The 19,683-nt window shown below is 36.2% G+C and overlaps 1 protein-coding gene across 2 annotated transcripts in view; it reads right to left on the minus strand.

Annotated features, from left to right (window-relative positions):
* plppr1 (phospholipid phosphatase related 1) overlaps window positions 1–4,894 on the minus strand; it is a 73,429-nt gene extending 68,535 nt beyond the window's left edge. The window contains exon 1 of one of the 2 annotated variants that reach the window (XM_015361205.2): window positions 4,653–4,894. The gene's annotated coding sequence lies outside the window, so the exon portion shown is untranslated. The remainder of the gene's footprint in view (window positions 1–4,652) is intronic. The other variant, XM_006626568.3, reaches the window with a different exon arrangement.
* Window positions 4,895–19,683: the final 14,789 nt, after the last annotated feature.

A 19,683-nucleotide genomic window follows, 5' to 3' on the forward strand; every position in this document is an offset into this window, starting at 1 on the left:
ATTTTAAAGTGTGATTTTTTTCTCTCACACATGCTGTCACACACTGAATAATGCTAACTTAAAGCACTTTACAACATATAAATCATAAACTGATAGTTTTGTGGGAAAGCATGATTCCTTTCTCTAATAGGCTGAATCAGCTCCTTAAGATAAAACAGGTGCCAAAGTGTGCTTAGTTCATGTGGATGCTCCTTACCACTATTTTTAAGGTAATTAAAATAGAGGAACTAACAGAAAAACTGACATTCCATTAAATCCAGAAGGAGGAGTCCTTGCTCCTTCTCAATATTGCACAATTCAGGCTATTGATATTCTTGTTAATGTCGTACTTTAAATTGTATTCAAGTTATAGATTTTTCATTTAGCCAAAATGACAACTAGGCTGAGTTATTATTGAAAAATATAGACTGTATATAAACATAACAATCCCACAAATCAGATCAAAGGAGGGTATTTTCATCACTTTCAGAGCTTGAAGAAATTACCTAAACAGGTTTAGGGGATTTGATATTCAGAAACATTAAAAGTATTGGTAGAGTCAATGAAAGGATTTTTTCTGGATCAACAGTAAAATACAGGGCTTATATTTAAGACCTGATTCAGGAGACACTGCTTTAGACATATAAAGGTGTACAGTATATCTACAGTAGGTGTTATGGGAGTCTAGAAATAGATTCTCAACTACACAACTGAAGCAGATACTATGGCATCTTCAAGAACTAAGCGCATGGCATCCTCAGGACAAAAAGCTACTAACAATGAGGGCAGACAGATGAGACAAATATCCTCTCTCATTTGTAACCTTTATGTTCTAAATTTCTAAAAAAAAATCCTACTTTTCTTGGGAATCACAAATGTGTTTGTAATATGATCATTTTTTTCAAAAGCCTGTTTACTCCAATAAGAATTTAATTGCTTTCATTAGCCATTATTTTCACATGCTATTGCAGAATCTTAGCTGGGGACATATGAGCAATGTCCCTGAGATGAATGATAACCAGACAAGTCAACCACAGACTTACAGCAGATGAGATTAAAAACATTGGCCCTATGGCTCTCGCCTTATGGGCTGGCTGAATAGCCTCCTCTCATTTGTATCCTTTCCTGATCTTTAGCTACGCACTTTGACATCTCTTTAAATCACATAATCCCTGGATACCTTATTTTCATTACTGCAATTCCCTTCGTGCAAAACCATTCTGTGAAGAAATGTAAACTGCACACCATTATTCAAATTCAAATTCCACTCAGACCTTCTGCTCAATTATACAATTAAATATAATATAAAATGGAACAAAACATGCAAAATAAAGCTGAAATCTATTAAACACTCTGACCAAATTAAATTGTTTTATACAAGTTATGTATGTGGCAATTACAGGAGAAAAAGAAATCGATACTTGCTGTTGTCAGTATTAAATGTGGTTCCACACTCTCTTCAGGAAAAAATACAGAAGAGGAGATGGTTGTATTTACCATGTATATATTTATTGTTAATGTAAGCACACCTTTTTGGTTAAAGTATTAAAATAATAAGTCAGTCACAGTGCTTATTAAAGAATCTGCACTTGCGAGTCACAATCAATAATTTAATTAAAAACTAACAAACTAAAATTTGTAAGGCCTTCAGCTGAGGAGGTGATGAAGTAAATGGTGTTATGTACTGAAATGCAAATTCTGCCAATTGCTATGATTAGTGGAAGGGTGTGCTAATCATTATTTTGACTCTTAGTCAGATCTGGGATTGCCTTTAAAACTACATGTTTATAATCACCCCACTCAGTAAGAGCATTCTTATGCTGGAAACCAGATTCTTCAGATTTACCATTTCAGTTTGTGTGTAATCTACTGTATATACAGTACAGTATAAAATTCTTCCTTACAATAGGTGAAAAACAACACAACACATTTTAAAGGATGTTAACATTGTTTTCATTGCAACAGTTCATTGTTTTTTTTTTATATAAACTTAATTCAACATTAGTATTAATCACAGTGTGCACCTTAAGTCAGGTAGCTTTCTCCTGCTTTGTGGACAACAACATTCTGCTTCTCAGGGTCAAAGCAATTTTTCTAATAACAGATGCATCCTTCAGAGAACAAGACGAATACCAACAATAAAAACTAACTTCCCCAGATAAGACACTTATTTTAAAACACTACATTCTGCTAACTTCAGAACAATAGAACAATGGCATTTCATGATATTGTGTTGCAAACATGTTTTTTAATTCAAAATCTTATGTCTTCCAAGCTTACAAGTGGCTTTGACAAAATGACAAATTAATTACTAATGATTCTATTTACAAATCTGCTTTTATCTTTATCATTCAGTTTTTAATTCCAATCTTTTAAGATGAAGAAATAACTTTTTTGGATGGGCCTCCCACGTAGTTCAACTGGTAAAGTCAAGCTCAAGCACAGGTTCAAGCTTGTGTCATGCTGCTAGCCGGCTGAGGCTGGGATTCCCCAAATGGCATCGCTCAATTAGAGCTCAGCACCACCAATGAAAGGGTGAGATAAGCTGGCCAGGCCTGTCTTGGCTCTCAGCGTCAGAGCAGCTTCAGTGTGCTCCCAGGCTCTTGTACTGTAGGTTTGAGGTGCTGTTGATGAGGAACATGCTCTCCCCTGATTGGCACAGAACCTCACGGAAAGGATGCTTGTGATGTGTTAAAAGATGAATGGTTTGAAGGTGAAAGGGTCAAAGGAATCACTCTCCTGTGTGTGCTGGCGTAGCAACCAGCAGAGATGTGAAAATTTTAGGGAATCGCCACAAAACTGATGGCTCAAAAATACAGCGAGTATAAAACAATTATTTCAAATAATATCAAAATGATTTTTTTTTGTATAATACATGGGCTGAACTTGTGCCACGTCCTCTTGAATTAATATTGCATTGTACAACATTAACATTACTTCTGGTGATTCTATAATTTTTACCTTTTCACTCCCAGCATCCTGTTGGGGTTTTCATTTCTCCTCTAGTTAAGGACAAAGGCGACCCAACATAAACATAAAATATTGCTTTCACAGGTTAGTCACATCTTCTCAGTAAGTATCACGTAAGTATAATCTGCAGTTGTCGTTAGGCACTGCTGCGACAATGTTTACAATCCCCCAACATATAAGCAACTGAGGGGAATGCGAACAGATTCATGAGTTTTCACAAATAAACTTTCCACTTCTGAGAGATTAGTATTGTAAAATATGTTTTTGTTACGCACTCCTTACAGTTTTACTAGGAAAAATAACAAAAACTTCAAGGTACTTTATACAAGCTATATTAGAAGCCTTCTAATATCAAAATTGACAATGCATAAAGAACCCATGACGTAGTAATTACAAGTTAAATATGCCGTAAAATAAATACCCCGTTTTGATATGATTAACACTGTCCATACTCCAGATACTGACTAATCCCTTTGCATCATCTCCAGTGATCCAATCACAAATAACCGACCTTCTTGTTTCATATCAAAAACGCTTGAGAGGATTCACTCAATTCTGCTTGGGAAAAAAACAAACCACCAAAATACAATGCAATGGTGGTTTCTTGGCACGCAAAATTGGTACTCCAACTTTTTAAATAAAAAAATATAAATATCGGTCTTTTTACATTTTACGATTCTAATACGAATAAACCAATAGCTGGGAATAGAAATTCTTTCCAGAAAATAATCCTCCAATAGGTAAATTATGTTAAACATTTTACTAATGTGCGTACTACAGTACATGGAAATGTTTGGCTGCACTCCAAACAAAATTCAGTTCGCTTAGAGCTTTATTCTATCTGTAATAGTAAATATATATATATATTAAATAAAAGGAAAATACTACAATTAAACAGCAGTGCCTTTTGCGAGGTAATCACAAGGCGGTATTAAGGTAGCCCTAAAAAAAATCCCAAAAACACCCAGAAAACCTGTGGTAAATATGCGCAGAAAATAAAACAATTCAGGATGAAAAACCTTTTACAAGAGGGCTCCATTCACACATGGAGCTCCATCCGTCTTCATTTAATTTCACGAATCAATACCTATTTCAATACCTTCCCTTTAAGTTATTCTAGAAAATATTGCACCAGTCATGACCAATTCACTTTATTTGAAGACAAAAGTGCTGAATACGGTTAATATTCGAATCCGCTACAATATATTACATAAGCAAAATGTGTCAAATAAAGTAATAAAAATAACTATTAGGTGTCTCCGTTTGACAGTCAACTGCAGATTCCAGTTCTTGACAGCTAATGCGTTCCATACATCTACTATCATCAAATAAATGCAAGGTGCATCCAATCCAGTGTACAGCAAGAGTATTTATTGACATTTTTTGTATTTTTTTCTCTTCTGGATCAAATCGTAAAACAGAATTGACAACACATTTCCCATGCTTAACGTGCATTTTCATTCATGTTAATGAAGTACTTCTTGGAGGGTGATACTGAAACTGCACATCCTGGGGGATTTATCCCGATTGATGAGAGAACTGGACGCTGCAAATTCCCAATATATCAACAAACTTTCATCGCTGAACAAGCAACATTGGGAAGCGCAATCACTGAACGCAACAGCAGACAATAGCAATGCTACATGCCCATTTTCCCCCCACATGATTACATGTGCACCCACCCCCCCATTTCAGATGCCTACCTTTCTGTTTAACTTTCTCCTTACGAGGATGAAGACCCAACTAAGGAAGGAGCAAAAAAATCCCAGAGAGCGCACATTTTACTTCTTCATCCTCTTTTTCCACAGTACAGTACGTGCCTTACGGTACTCGGTGCTAGGGCTGTGATTAGGGGATGTCGTGTTTGTTTAAGAGGGTGAATAGCAGCTAGTAGGGGGAGGAGCGTAAGCGCGCAAGCACACAACAATCAGTCGGGCATGAAGAGAAAGAGACAAATGGCCAAGCTTCCGTGTAACGGGCAGCAGCAATGTGAGCCTAGATGCAATTGTAAAACAAAAAAAGGGGGAGGCTTGCATAGTGACTCTCCTCTGGTGACCTCTTTCTACAACCACAGTGTCTCTTTGTATGCAGTTGATTTCACAGTTACATACACTGGACACCCATGCATCCATTTTCAGCGTCCTGCCCCCGGTGAGAGTCGCGGCTGCCCTGGACATAAAGAATACGATCAAAATCATCCCAAGCATTAATAATACTGTACAGTATAGTCAATAGCAGAGTAAATGAGACATTTTCATGTATTACATTAAAAAGAGTGTCAAGGCTGCTGAAGCAAAGGCCTGATAACATGTAAATGATTATGTTAATAAAATATACTGTAGCGCTACAATACCTTGATTCATTTTAATTCTCAGCATTAAATGTTGTAGTATTATATTGTTCCGACAGTTAATTTCAAGACTTAATCATGCATCTTTTTACTGTAGAATGTCACATGTTAAGGTTGTCAAAAAGTTTCTCAGTTTTTTGATGAACCCCTTTCTGTTCTGTTTATTAAAATATGCAAAAACAACTTTAAGTACATCCTGAGATACACACCACCTTACCAAAATAATACACCAAACGATTTGCTCCATTAGAGTGACACATCGTATTCAAATTAACAAGACTTGTCGATGGTATCACATGATACTGACTTACTTTCCCGAGAAATGTGAAGTAATAGCATACCAGACCTTCTCTTTAATGTTGTGTCAAGAGAAAGAAAACAAATGCAAGGTTCTTAAAAGAGGTATGACTGTTGGCAGATGCACCACCTTTTACTTCAGGTAGACTTAAGGGTTATAGGAAGTAGTGGGCAACTGCAGTATAAAAACTATTGTGAGAAATTGAAGCTGTTATCATTGGTAGATGTTAACCAACCTTATATTAAGGGTATTATATGTTTGTAGAGCTGTATATTATACAGGACATTGACATATCATAAAAATAAGTGAAAATGTATTAAGATCTATTTTTTTTAAATATTGAAATAGATTAAGTGGTATAAGCACTTATCTTCAGTTTTAAAATATTTATCCAGACTTGGGTAGCATGGAGACGTTGCAACTAAAGTTGTTTCCTCACAGCTCTTGGGACCCAGTTTGATTCCACATAAGGGAACTTTCTGTATGGCGTATGTATGTTATCTCCAAATCCTTTGAGTTTTCCCAGGAATCTGAGGATTTTTTCCACAAGGTCTTAAGTTTTAAGTTATTGGCTAGGATGCTGTGTCTGAACTGTCCTTTTATGCCTGCATGTGTCTGTTTGTACTGTAATGCAGTGTCCCATCCAGGGTGTAGTCACTCCTTGTGCCCTGTGATTTCGAAATAACCTCTGGATTGCTTCAACCAAACCATCTTCTAATAGATGGACATTTAGGGTTCTCATACTCCGGGTTACACATTGTTCATTTGCAAAGCTGTCTTATTACATTGAAACTAAGACAATAAGTTTATTATGGTGCACATCACTGTATGCTGTAAAAATGAGTGTACTAATGAGAATGACATTCTCACTCTTTCACAAAATGTCCACTGTCTTCCTATGTACAATCATCTGTGATTATGCTGAGGGAGTTTTTATCAGTTGACTGAGGTTCTTTTTAATTCTGATGCAGCTGGCTAATTGCTAGGCTTGTGTTTGAACTACACTATGTCAAAGACATATAGAAAACAATTATTTTCTCACAGACTTCCAGTGTCATATAAACACTTCTTTAAGAGGAAATATCCTAATAGAATTACTGAAATCTCATATAATGGTCTCTCTGTACAGGATAAGCTTTATTTTCTGCACTGTACTGTATTATGTCATGAAGGAAATGCTTTGTTAACTATACATTCTCATTAAAAAAGTTCCTTATGCATTAGAAAAGTTGTACACTTACAATTTAATTGTAATTGATTAAATTAGTCGGATAGCATTATTTTCAAGAACATTGAACCACTTCTGTAAGTTATTCAAAACAGCTTCCAATCCTTTTATCACTGATTACAGGTACAGGTATATTCTGTTTTTGAAAATGAAATACTGTGTGGGTAATAAGATTTTTAACAGATTATCTATTAGTTCACATCATAATGACCAGTTTGTGTTTATTATTGTTTATCTTTAGTACAACTACTAAACTTAAATGCTACCACTCCAAATATTAGTGAGCATCAAAAAACACTTATCACAAGTTGCATAATTGCAACAAATTCAAAAATTCTCAGTAGACCTGTAGAGCCTGGACAAGCATCTGCTTGTTCTTTGGTCACTGTGCTCTACATGCAATGTCAAACCAGTTCATCCCATAAATGTTCAAAGGGGCTCAAGTCTGTGGACATCTAGGGGATAATTGTCAGATTCACATCTGACATGTACATCAGGATAAACGTGCAAGAACCCCATCAAGTGAGGCTCCAGGACTTGATCGGTGATTGTGTCCAAGTGTGCCCTGCAACAGACTCCTGTCCCATTCACAGAGTACCTGGCTATGTGCCTAGTGCTTCCCGGGATAGGCTCCAGGCCACAGCAACCATGAATTGGATAAGCAGTTATTGAAAGTGAGTATGTTTTATTGTTTATAAAAAGCAGACTGTACATGAATAAATTAAGCGATATGTTTCTTTCGATGCTCATTATTCTGGTTATGCAAAGTCCAGTAATGTTTTCTCTTAAGACAGGGGTAACACCCATTGCCTGGCAAAGTTCTAATGTAGTGCCTATCTATAAAAGAGTGACAAAACTGAAACAAGTAATTATATTTTAATAAGTCTGTCTTTTTTACATATAAGGTTATAAAGACAATTATTAGAACTAAGCTAGAAGAGCACCAATAGTAATTAGAAAATAAATAAAAATAGGAGATAGTCAAAATGGAATTAGAAAATATCTTACTTACTTTAAGTAACTTGTTAGATTACTTTGTGTAAGTATAAACAGAAATGGACTCAAACAGAGCATAAAATATTGTGAAATTACTGTAGATTTCCACAAGGCTTTCGATGAAGCACCTCATACAAGATTAATTTTCAAATTACTGTCAGTAGACATTCAAAGAAATGTGCATGTGTTTGGATTGAGAATTGTTTAACAGAAATCAGTGTACAGATAAAAGGTGTTTAGATTGATATACTGTAATTAGTCATCTGTACAAGGACCACTGCTCTTTCGTAATTTATGTAAATGATTTAGATTCTGGTATAATTTGGAAACTAGTCATGTTTGCGGATAACCAAATTGGTGAATTAGTAAAAAGTAGATGAGGAACAAGTAAAGGTTTATTCCAAGCTGAAAAGAAGACACAACATTTTGGCTGTGGAACCTTCTTCAGGTATGAGGGTGAGACTGTGTCTATTTTATATCATTTTCAGCATGAAATAAACCTTTACTTGTTCCTTTGCAGCCGATGCATGCTGACACAGCCACCTACTTGAACTTCATAAACAGTAAAAGCTGCAAAAAGAAGAGAGAAAAATATGGGTAGAAGCGAAGACTGGGCGAATGTCTGACAAATGACAACGTAGTCCAAAGTCAACTATACTGTATATACAGTACTTCTTCATAAACAATAATCAAACATCAACCAAACAACACAAATTAAGCTAGTGGGATGTCCTTTTAAATCACCATTACTTGACTTTACAGGGGAACTGTAAAGAGTTTGCTGTCCTGCAGTGATAATGTATCAAGAATGTATCAAGAAATCATAAGAAATGTAAATATTTAAAGAAGAATGTTTGAAGATTGTGATAAGAACGGAAACAACATTGATAAAAATATAACTGCAGTTTTAAATATTCTTATCCAATTAGTAGAATGTCCATTTTCAGAGCTAGATGAGTACAAATTACAGATGAGGAATTTATTTCCAGCTTCTTAGAAAAACTGCTGTTTTGTTTGTGTTTTGTGTTTGATAGACTGTAAATTGTACATGAAATGAAGATGCCTAAAGATGTGTTCTTTTAACTTGAATCTAACCATGAGAGTCTGAAAAACTGTTCTTTCTCAAAATAGATGTGTAAAAAGCCTGCCAAAGATCTTTTTAAACGAATTAAAATAACTGGTTTCCCCATGAACTGTACTGCAAATTTTAAGACCTTAAGTTTTGGGAACTTTAGAGATTGTGTTATTCTCTGTAAATGTTTTATTGAAGCTAACCTATATCCTCATTTCTGTTTTCTGTTTTCTCTGCAAAAATACATACAGTATGGTTAGGAATGTGTATTACAGTCCATAAGAGCCAATAGATTAAAACACAGAAAAAATTGTTTTAACAAAAAGAGGAAATATTTATTTTATTGTAAATTATATACCACTTATTTTATGAAGTTCCATTAGCTGCTTCCCTAACCCATTAATGGAACTTCAAACAAAGTAATGGTTGTTAAGTGAAAGGACATTAAAACATATAACTTATTTATTCCTTCATGCACACATTAACAATTTTATAAAATGTGTATAGTGAATTGGAAGTTGTAGCAGTGCCACATTTTAAATTATAGACAAAGAACTTGTTTCAATTCAACACTCCAGTCCTGTGTGATTTTCTTTTCCCTTATCTCATGAAAAATTGAATATGTAAAGCTGTGGAATAATGTTCACATTGAAAACTGACTGTAGCAATCCTTGCAAAGATTTGCTCTCAAAGGATATGTTTTTAAATTTTCATAATACTTGACACAAATTAAAAGCGTCATCATGCGTGAATGCAAGCACTAACAATTAAGGTTTCCTATATCTGCTAGAGTTTAATATTGTTTTCAAAATGTAGTTGATAAGACACAATGTTAATTCAAGCAAATATAAAAAAAACTGATTTATGCAATTTATAAATCACAAGTCATATTCTATAAAGAATGTTGAATGTTACAAAAAGGTCTTCTACTGTACATGTCTTTCTTGAAAGTTTGAAATAAAGGGTGTTGTAGGTTACTGTATGTCCATCCCGTTACAAAGCAACCTGAAAGGTATTAATGCAATGATGTGTTTATTTCAGGATTAATGAGACCCTGTAACATGAGAGATGTATTTAAAACAATACATCTCTCATGTTACAGGGTCTCATTAATCCTGAACATAATCCTTTCTTTACTACTGCTTCTTTCACTTGCTTGTTGTTGTAAGACTGTCACTGAGTGGCAGAAGTGAGAATAGGACTCTTTGTGCTTTAGTTGTACCTAAAACCTAACTGAAATGTTTTCAGGTTACGGGAAAATAAGTAATTCCATATTACTGTATGTTTGAGGATCAGCAATGGGCTGAAAGTGAATAATATTGGTGTGGTCTACAGAGGGTTTAATAAGGATAAAGGAAGTCACTGTCTTTTAAAAAGATAAGCTGGCAGTGAATAAAGTACAATCTTCAGTGCAATAAATTAAGGTGAAAAAAAAACAAACATTACATGTAAGCGAAGTGAATGGATTTTAGTTTATTTTACATAAGTTATGTTGATTACTTTATTCTATTTGTTGATTTGTATATGTTATGCTCAAAAACATATATCCCCAATGTATTTCCATATCTTTCTCAAGGAAGCACGTCTTTGCATCCCATCATTTTGAACTGTGTTATGGTTCATATTCCTTCTGTAGTTTTATCTGTATTCTTTTAAAGATTACATCATTGCAATATCAATTATGCAATGCTTCAAAATATTATAGTAAATACAGTATATGGAAATAAGTGAAGTTTAATTTCATGTGTAATGGTAAAAAAAACATGTTTGAGCTGCAGAGTCTTCTGCAGGTATGAAGAAGGCACAAAAGAAGAAGGCTCCTCACATACAGTAGCTGAAATGTTGATTTCTTTCCTTTTTTTTACCTTCCAGGGTGCAATTAACCTCTACTTCATCCTCTGCAGCTGGCAAGCAGATGTAACTCCCCACTCTAACCTCTATAAGTAATGGATTTCTTAAGATATTCTATGTGCAAGGAAATTAATTACTATCACTAACAGATAGTAAGTTATAGGTAGTCAGTCACTTTCAGAAGTTTGCTAGAACTGGCTGTATGAATACATATTCTAAATGGAACCACCACAGCTAAGAGATATTTCCGATATTTTTGTGGGTAGAAGCTGGAGGAGGGGAAGAGTTGGGATATCAACATCACACCAGTTGGATGCCAACTAATAGCTCGTAAATGGTTAAGAAACCCATAGTTTTTAGCTTCCTGGGCTACCACCAGAGCACAGACACCAGGTTAGGCAAGAACAAGCAGGTCCAGAGCAGATCCAGACCCAAAGCTGAATGACCCAGTGCATTCGCATCCTCAGGACGGATTAAGCATCAGACACTGGGAGGGCTTTTACTGGAAAAGCAAAAAGGAGGACTGGTGAAAGATGAAAGACAAGCCACAGTAGGCCGGACTTCAGAAGGATGGGGTAAGGGAATGACAGCAGATATTTTGGAAAGTTAATTCAGCAGAACTGTAACAAAAGAGCAGGCAGAATGGTAAATGCAGAGAGTCGGTTGATTTCCTTGGAGAATTTGGGGTTTCAGGGCTTCTTCGTGTTTGAGAAGAGGCAAGAAAATGACTCTGGTCCTGGCTTTGAGGAAATCAAGGTTACAAAGGTAATGTGTTTGAAATGCTGAGTGAGAGTGACTTCTATCACTAACAAGACCAAAATGTTAAGTATGGGAAAATATACAAGCATAGTTATGCACAGCAAGCCCAGCGAGTATCTCTTATGATGCCTCTGAGGGTTCAGTCATCATACAGGACCCTATGTAGGCAAGTTTTAAGACAAACCTCCTTGAGGGGAAAATATTTTTCAATGGGAGATTTATTTATGTTATTAGTAAAACTTAACAATTAGTAAAAGGAAACAAAAACCTATCTTGATATCTTGGCCATCTTGATATGATGCCTCTAGGGCATCAAAACATTAACAAAATCAACCACCCCTCTCGGAAAGTAGTGATCCTCCAGGATCACAACCCTAGAGGCATCACACTACATTGTTAGAATGTTAGAAATACAATAAAATGAAGTAAATGCAAGATTAAATAATTGACCTCCTCTTGAACTTCTGTTTAAAAACAACATTTATAGCTTTATAAATATTCTGGTCAGTGCTATTATGCTATTATACCTCAGTTTTATACTATTCATTGATAACAATTGTATAAGAAAATGTTTATGTCTCCTGTAATTGGGCAAGAGTGAGTTCCCTTGACAGTCTAACTACAAATAGTTTCTGTGCCATCCTTAAATATTAACAAACTGTGGAATTTTCAGCTCTCCAGGTAAAAAATGGAAATAAGACATTTTTAGAAAAACAGTTAAAGCTGCCAGCACTAGGAATGATTCATATTGCTAAGTAAATCAAAGGATTTCATAGATATGCCCTGTCTTTCTTTTTTAAACAGTAATACAAATATTCTACTTACTATATATTCTAGTGTTAGACTATTTCCTTTTCTGTCTTGTTAAAAATGTTCATGACAAGTGATTTGCACCGATTTTTTTTTACTGTAGTGAATTCACTTGAGATTTGACATCCACAGAAATGCTTTAAGTATCTAGTTATCTACTAGTTTCTGTTGCATGGTAAATATAAAAAGAACAATTAAATTGGATCAGATTCTGGGTTACATTTTTGAAGCAACATATTTATTTCCTCAGGTGAAAACTTGTTAGGTTCTCTTTACCACTGTATGTCTGTGTACTGTATAGCAATAAAATACACAATACATCAAAACATTTTAATTTAAGTATACAATTAAGAATGTATTTAACATCCATCCATTTGCTAAATCGATGTATCCAATACAGGGTCACGGTGCAAGCTGGGACCTAACCCAGAAAGCAACGGACACAAGGCAGGATACTGTGTATCCTGGAGGCAACTCCACTTCACCGTAGAGCACACACACCAGGGCCAATTTTACAGAATACAATTAACCTACCTGTATGTCTTTGGGCTGTGAGAGGAAATCGGAGCACCCAGAGGAAACCCACAAAATAAGAGTAGAACATACAAACTCTATGCAGGTACAGTAGCACCTCAGGAATTTAATTTAGGGCCTCAACACACTTCCCCACTGCTCTATTGTGCCCCACATATTTAAAACAATAAAAGTGAAATAAATATATTCTTATCCAAGTAAATTTCGTCAATAAATTTGAAGTCAAATATGGGTTAAATATGATTTTAGTTTTCAAAAGTGAAAAATCTCTACAAAAAAAGAAGCATTGATTTCATTGTTCTCATAATGCTTCCAATTTTCATTTATTAGCAATGGGTATGTACAGTGTGGTGGGATTCATTCTGAGCAGATGGGGAAAGAGAGAATAGAACAATTGCTTTACCCATCAGATATTGATGAGGAAGCTCCTGGCTTCAAAGATCCTGTTGCTGGCACACTGCTCTTTTACATGCCATTTGTCCCTTCTTCAAAAATCGATTTGGAAATTGTTTTAATTGCTACACACTCTATGTACAAGATTTGTCATTTTAGTAGGTTGTTTGGAGCATTGCACTCTTGCAGACTAGGTCTTGCTTTTTTGCATATAACTTTTTGTTTTGAACAAAACTGCTGTATGCAGGGAGTACTTTCTCATCTGTGATTTTCTGTAAAGCAATTATCACAGGTCTCACATTCCACTTAAGAAATTCCTGTTGCATATATGGTGAAATCCCATGTTGTCACTGTAAATAATTGGTTCTCACGTGACTGTTTTAAACAAAGAATTATTATTAAATCATTGTTTATTATTAAATTGAATATAAAACATGAACAGCTTGATCGGCAGGTAGGTAAAATGGGCTTTTTTGCACGTTCATTTTTTTCCATTTACTGATTACAGGTAAAATGGGTATAAACTAAAAAAATACATAACAATTGTATTTGATCAGTTTTACAGTATGCCACTTAAGATCTTATTTGTTACATGGTGACAAAACCACTCATTTAAAGGATCATTCCTTGTATTCTTTATGTTGCAATTCAATTACTTGCAATGCTGCACATTTATAACTGTTTGTACCCTAGTAGCCTATCTGGCAGAATTCACACTGTGCTCGTCTTCATCCTAATCCAAAGGTTTACAGCACATAAGTAAAAAATGTACTGTAAGTGTCAGGTGGTCAAAAGATAAGCATGGTTTTCCTGACAGTTGCAGAACAAATGCATCATTGGCCAATCTTATAAGCATGAATCAAAATATGATTACTTTGAATCCCATGAAAAAAGCTTAATGACAATAATTATTCATTTAACCAGAAAATTTAGTTGAGAAAAAAAAAATTACTATGGCAAAGGAAACAAAGGAAGGAACAGCATCTAGCTCATTTCGTAGTTTCATATTTATTAGCCACTTGATCCAGGGATCTGATCCAGCTATTTCTTCAACAGCATGGCTGGGTAGTTTGTTCCACATTGCCATTACCCTTAAACCATGGTTGCACTCAAGCATACTCAAGTATGCAATTTATGAGTGTCAAGGGAAATAGTCTTCTGGGGTTTTATGAATGCACGTTACCTTATGGATATATATTATTATTATTTAAGTTAATTCAAATTTTTCCTATATGTATACAGTACAACACAGCAGAAAATCACACATTTGTTTTACTGTAGTAACTTCAATATGGATTCAAAATTAAGAGAAAATCAAACTATTCTGTGACCACAAGAGTGCTGTCAGTGTTCACCATTCTTCTGTGAATCACCGTGTGATTCTATCATACCATCCAATTACTGCATAAAGCTTTTAAAACATCTCAGCATTTTACACCCTGAAAGAGTCATTGGTTTTATTTTATTATCCTTCTTACTTTTTTCCACAAAATACAGGCATGGCAGAATTGTTTAAAGGGGTGTTGGTTGAGAAATTTAGGTGATTATTAATTTAATGATAATTCACTGGTTTAGGAACTGTACTGCTGTTAGAACATATAAATTTGAAGTTGCGTGCAAGCAATCGCTCACAGCAAATGACTCACTAAGATAATTTACAGATATTAAATGAAATGCCCATGTGAGCAGATGGAAAAGATCTATGGGACAATGTACTGTATGCTGTCCTTATCTTTTTGCAAATAGATTTCAGCTTTTTTTGGGATGTGTTTTTAAGGTCTGTTGATCTGTAGTTTAATATTGATTTACACCACTTGGTACTGTACTTGCCAAACTACTTTTAAAAACAATAGGACAACAGTTGCGCAGTTTTGTTTTAATTTTCTGTGGGGGAGTGCAATCTGTGCAGCCTGCTCACATAGCAATTACAAAATGATTATAATAAACTCACATCCTTGTCTTAATAATTCTGCATTTAATCTTGCTAATATTGATTTGGGTATTATGTGTCTCCTGTTAGGATTTTCCAGGTTCCTCTACAAATGAGTATTCCAGAGTTGCCATGGTGATGCTGGGTAGTAGTATGGACGTATATTTCAGGGGCCCAGTCACTAAATCAATGTGTCACCCTCTTTGGTTAAAGAAGCACTTTGCAAATGAGGCCCCGGAGGATGTTTAGAAACGAGAGAGGAGAGCTAGGAAAAGGCTTGTGGTTCCGAATCAAAATTCAAATCTATTTCCAATGCAGGGAATACTTGACAAATCTGAATCGTAAGAGAAAAGAAAGAAAGAAACACAAGTCAATATTGTACAATAAGAGAAAAGGAAACAACACAAAAAGTCATCTATGTAAAAAAAAATATTAATGTCTTGGCAATTTGCTTCAATACATTAGGAAATTATTTTGCACAGGTGTATGCACTTTACTGTATGTTAGAATTGCAACAAACAGTGAAGCACTACATGTAGTAGTAAAAATACAACCCTCCTGTGGCATTTCTGTTTTTTCTTTTTATTGGATGCTTTGTTTCTTACAATGTCCATTCCTTTAGAAGATTTTTTTCCCTGAGAAGATTTTTGCTTGTAGGAATACTATAAGCTGCTATAAATAACTTGGACTGAAGAGGTAGTCATGGCAACAAGGAGGTTTCAAAACTGATGTGTTTGAAGCATAAAGGAGATTTTCCAAAATCACAGGAATGGTAGCTGACATTTCTTTTTTTTAGCCAAAAGGAAATCGAAGCTGTCATTCCTCTGTTTAGAAATGCAAGTTGTATTCTATTGATCTTCCACTGATGCATTGCATAACTCTTCAGATAATTTTATTGTTGGACAAGCTACCAGCAGCCAGTGTGATGCTGCACGAGTGATGGATTTGTCTTGAGATTTCCAATAGCAACAAAATGGTCACACAACACACATTTTGTGAGCAAGCTATATTTAAGGAAAACAGATCCTACAGCTTGCATAGTCAAGCAAAGGGATTACAGTATTTTATAGGCTTGTATCAAGTTTGTCAAAGGATAAACTGGTTGTGTGTACAGTGTGGTGCCATGGGGATAGCAGACACCTCATTGGGCATGGACAGGCTCTCAATCTCCCCTGTCACACCAATTATAAGTTTTTTTAGGTTCCCCTTCTTTCTTACACGTGCTCTCCTCCCAGAGTGGGATCACACTGACCCCCTCATCGGGGTAACAGGATACATGACTCCACATTCCATTACTTCTGGGCCCTTTACCTTCAGTGTCTCAAGTTCACCCTATTCACCCTGTTCTCCTCACTGCTAGGAACCTCCTGCTCCCAGAACCCAACACAGACACTCCTGCTCCTACTCCATTAGGTCACTGTTTCACACTCAACCAGTGCCTCAGACTCCCAGGTCCACCTCCAGCCCTGATGTCCTCTTCTGATGCCACCAGTTTGGGTTAGACAAATACACACTACCTACATCACAGAGTCTCTTCCGCACTACACACCGTGCCAAGACCCAACACACTGTCCCTCTCCAACACACCCTCACAACCTTTCTGGTGCCTCACTCTCATGCCCTTAGGTTATGAACTCACAGCAGCCAGCCCACCTCACTTTGTGCCCAGCCACCACTGCATTACACCTGCCAGCGGATCTCCCAGTCAACACTGTACGATCTCCCAGAGGGTGCAGCTAGACCCCACTCGCTTCCCGGATACCAAGGAATTGCCAGTGTGAGGGTCCCTCTACCACACAACCCACTCTGGTCCACACACACTAACTCACTAATCAAATCATAACTCACTCATACATCGGACACGACAGCCCTACTCTCACGCCTTAGGATGCTGTCCCTTTAATCTTTCAATGATCTCATAAAGTTCAGTTTCTTCTGTCAGTTTCCTCACAGACTGACGTTTCCACTCTTTTACTCGCAAGCTATTCCTCTCACAATCCCCTCCGGGACTGTCGTTCTTCTTTACCCCCTCATGGGGTTACTACAGCAGCTAATCAAGTCTTTGCTCACTCATACTGTACATGGCGGTACGCCCTTCTAAGATCGCCCCGGATAGTAGCGTCTCACACCCGCTACTGTCATGTTTCAGCCCCGGCTCTCTCACAGCAGAGCCTCCGCATTTGTTCTCTCACCACTGCAGCCACAACAAGGCCGAGGCCCTGCTGAAACTTTCCCCCTTTAAACCACTTCTACACCTGCCGTTCATTCACTTAATCACGTCAGGTGTGGTTTCCACAGCAATGTGTCTTCCTTAATCCGGGGCTCAACCCCCACGCCAGACACTCCCTGCATTGTACCACAACAGCTTGAAAACCCAAAGTGGTCCAAGTCAAAGTACTGCTGCAAGGATGTGGATGAGGGTGGTGGAAAAATGCAAAGAGAGAAGTGCTAAGAATGAATGATTGATGACCTGTGTTTATTTAGGACCAGAAATGGCTTTCTAAACACTTTAGGGAGTCTATGCAACATCCCATAACTAAATGAAATTGCATGGATATGCAAAAGTATTTTAGCATTCTTTAGCTTTAAGGCCAGTGACATTGGGACAGTAAACACTCAAAAAGAAAAAAAAACAGAAACTGTACACTGATACAGAAGTAAAAGGTCAAGATCTTGGTCTGCTTCCCATAAATGCAAGCAGCAGAAGTTCAGGATCACTGGAGTGGAAGAGAAAGTCATCACAATCATACTCCAGTGAGCAGAGGCCCTGGGAGCAAGATAAGGAGTGACAGAACAATGTCTTGTCCCTAACGCAATCAAAAACACTCGGTGTGTGCAATACTACTGTAGAGGTGAGAACCCTGCTGAAATTGTTGGCTTGGGTGATGCAACACTATTGAAAGGTGGCCCAACCATATCTAAAAGCAGGGAACCAGATGCAGGAAGCCACCCAGTGTATAACCAGACTGTCAAAGACTCTTTAATACTGCCACTGCTATCCCCTGATGTATGTATGCTTTTGAGATGAAGGGGAACTAAAAGCCAGGGCAAGCTGACCAACAGGTGGAAACCCATGTCCTACAGTAGGTAATAGCATACCAGCCAAATATCAATCCTGGTTCATGTCCTTAATCAAGAAGATGAGGATGGGAGAAAACAGGTGTAACACTGCACCTTCTTCACTCAAGTTGAGAATGCTGATCCAGTACCTAATGAGTAGTCCCTGTTTCACCCTAGAGCAAATGGGACCTTTTGCTAGGCCTTTCATTTGTGTCAGAACCTGCCTAAGTAGAACCCTGTAATGTTCCAACAGCACCTGAACAACCTGAACCTCCAATGTATGTGGGTTTGCTTCACCAAAGATCAGTTACCTGTAATTGCCATATATTACTGATAGGCCTCATTATACATTTGTTGTATATTGGATACTAGTTTCATTCTGCCTGTATTCTTTAACATTTTAACTTATATGTGATACCATTGTGTTATTTTATTCATCATTATCGAGATTTGTACGGGTAGCAACCATATCCTACAGTACCTGTATTCCAAATCTGAAAGTTGAACGTGTTGTTAAAATGTGTTTTGAGCATTAAAATTGGAAACAAATGTTTTTTCATGACTTTTTTGTGAAACTGAGCTAATGTTGATTACTATCGAAAAAATATCCATAGTGTGGACAAAGATGCTTTTCAGATGGGTGATGGGCGAAAATGTGTTTATTCTATTGTCTCATAACTTTTCTAATGTAATTTAATTTAAACTAATTTAAGTAACCAGGTGCAGTGCATGTTATTCAAATTTCATGCAAAACTTTAGACCTAGATACAAATAAACCATTTTTAAAATGCATTAACAATACAGTAGATCATAATAGGCATCAACAGGAATATGGTGACAGATTATATTTTACATAACTGATAGGCTAGTGCAGTATTTAGGTATGTAGGTTTGACATTTTAAAATAATATACAGTATACAGCATATAGTAAAATGAAAAATTGAAATTTTTATGACTTTTAATTCAGACATACTGTAGTTAATAAACAAGTAATTTTGCAGAAATAGCAAAATACCTAAATACTATCCAGGACTTGGCAGACATATGTAAATCACAATATATAAATCTCTGTGTTCGTGAATAAACAAGATTGTATTAAAGAATGCAAAACTATTCAGGTTTTCATAAAATGGACAAAAAGTATTACTTTGACCTTGACAATGAAACAAAGACATGAAAATTAATAACAGATGCATTTACACAGAGGTCTGGGGATATGCAGCAAATTGTCTATCCAGGTTATTAAAGTTGACACTCTGCTTTCAACCCTTAACCAAACAGCTAGGCAAGATTGCATTAAAAAAACTAGCAATCAATTGAGTAGCTCAGGCTGAATGGCTTCCTCGCATTTGTAACTTGGATTATGCTTTTAATTATTCATGGATATGTAGTTATGTTATGTAAAGGATAATGACTAAATATGAAGAAAAATTACATTTCAAAAAACATATT

Source organism: Lepisosteus oculatus, chromosome 3, assembly GCF_040954835.1.
Source record: "Lepisosteus oculatus isolate fLepOcu1 chromosome 3, fLepOcu1.hap2, whole genome shotgun sequence".
Classification (NCBI taxonomy): domain Eukaryota; kingdom Metazoa; phylum Chordata; class Actinopteri; order Semionotiformes; family Lepisosteidae; genus Lepisosteus; species Lepisosteus oculatus.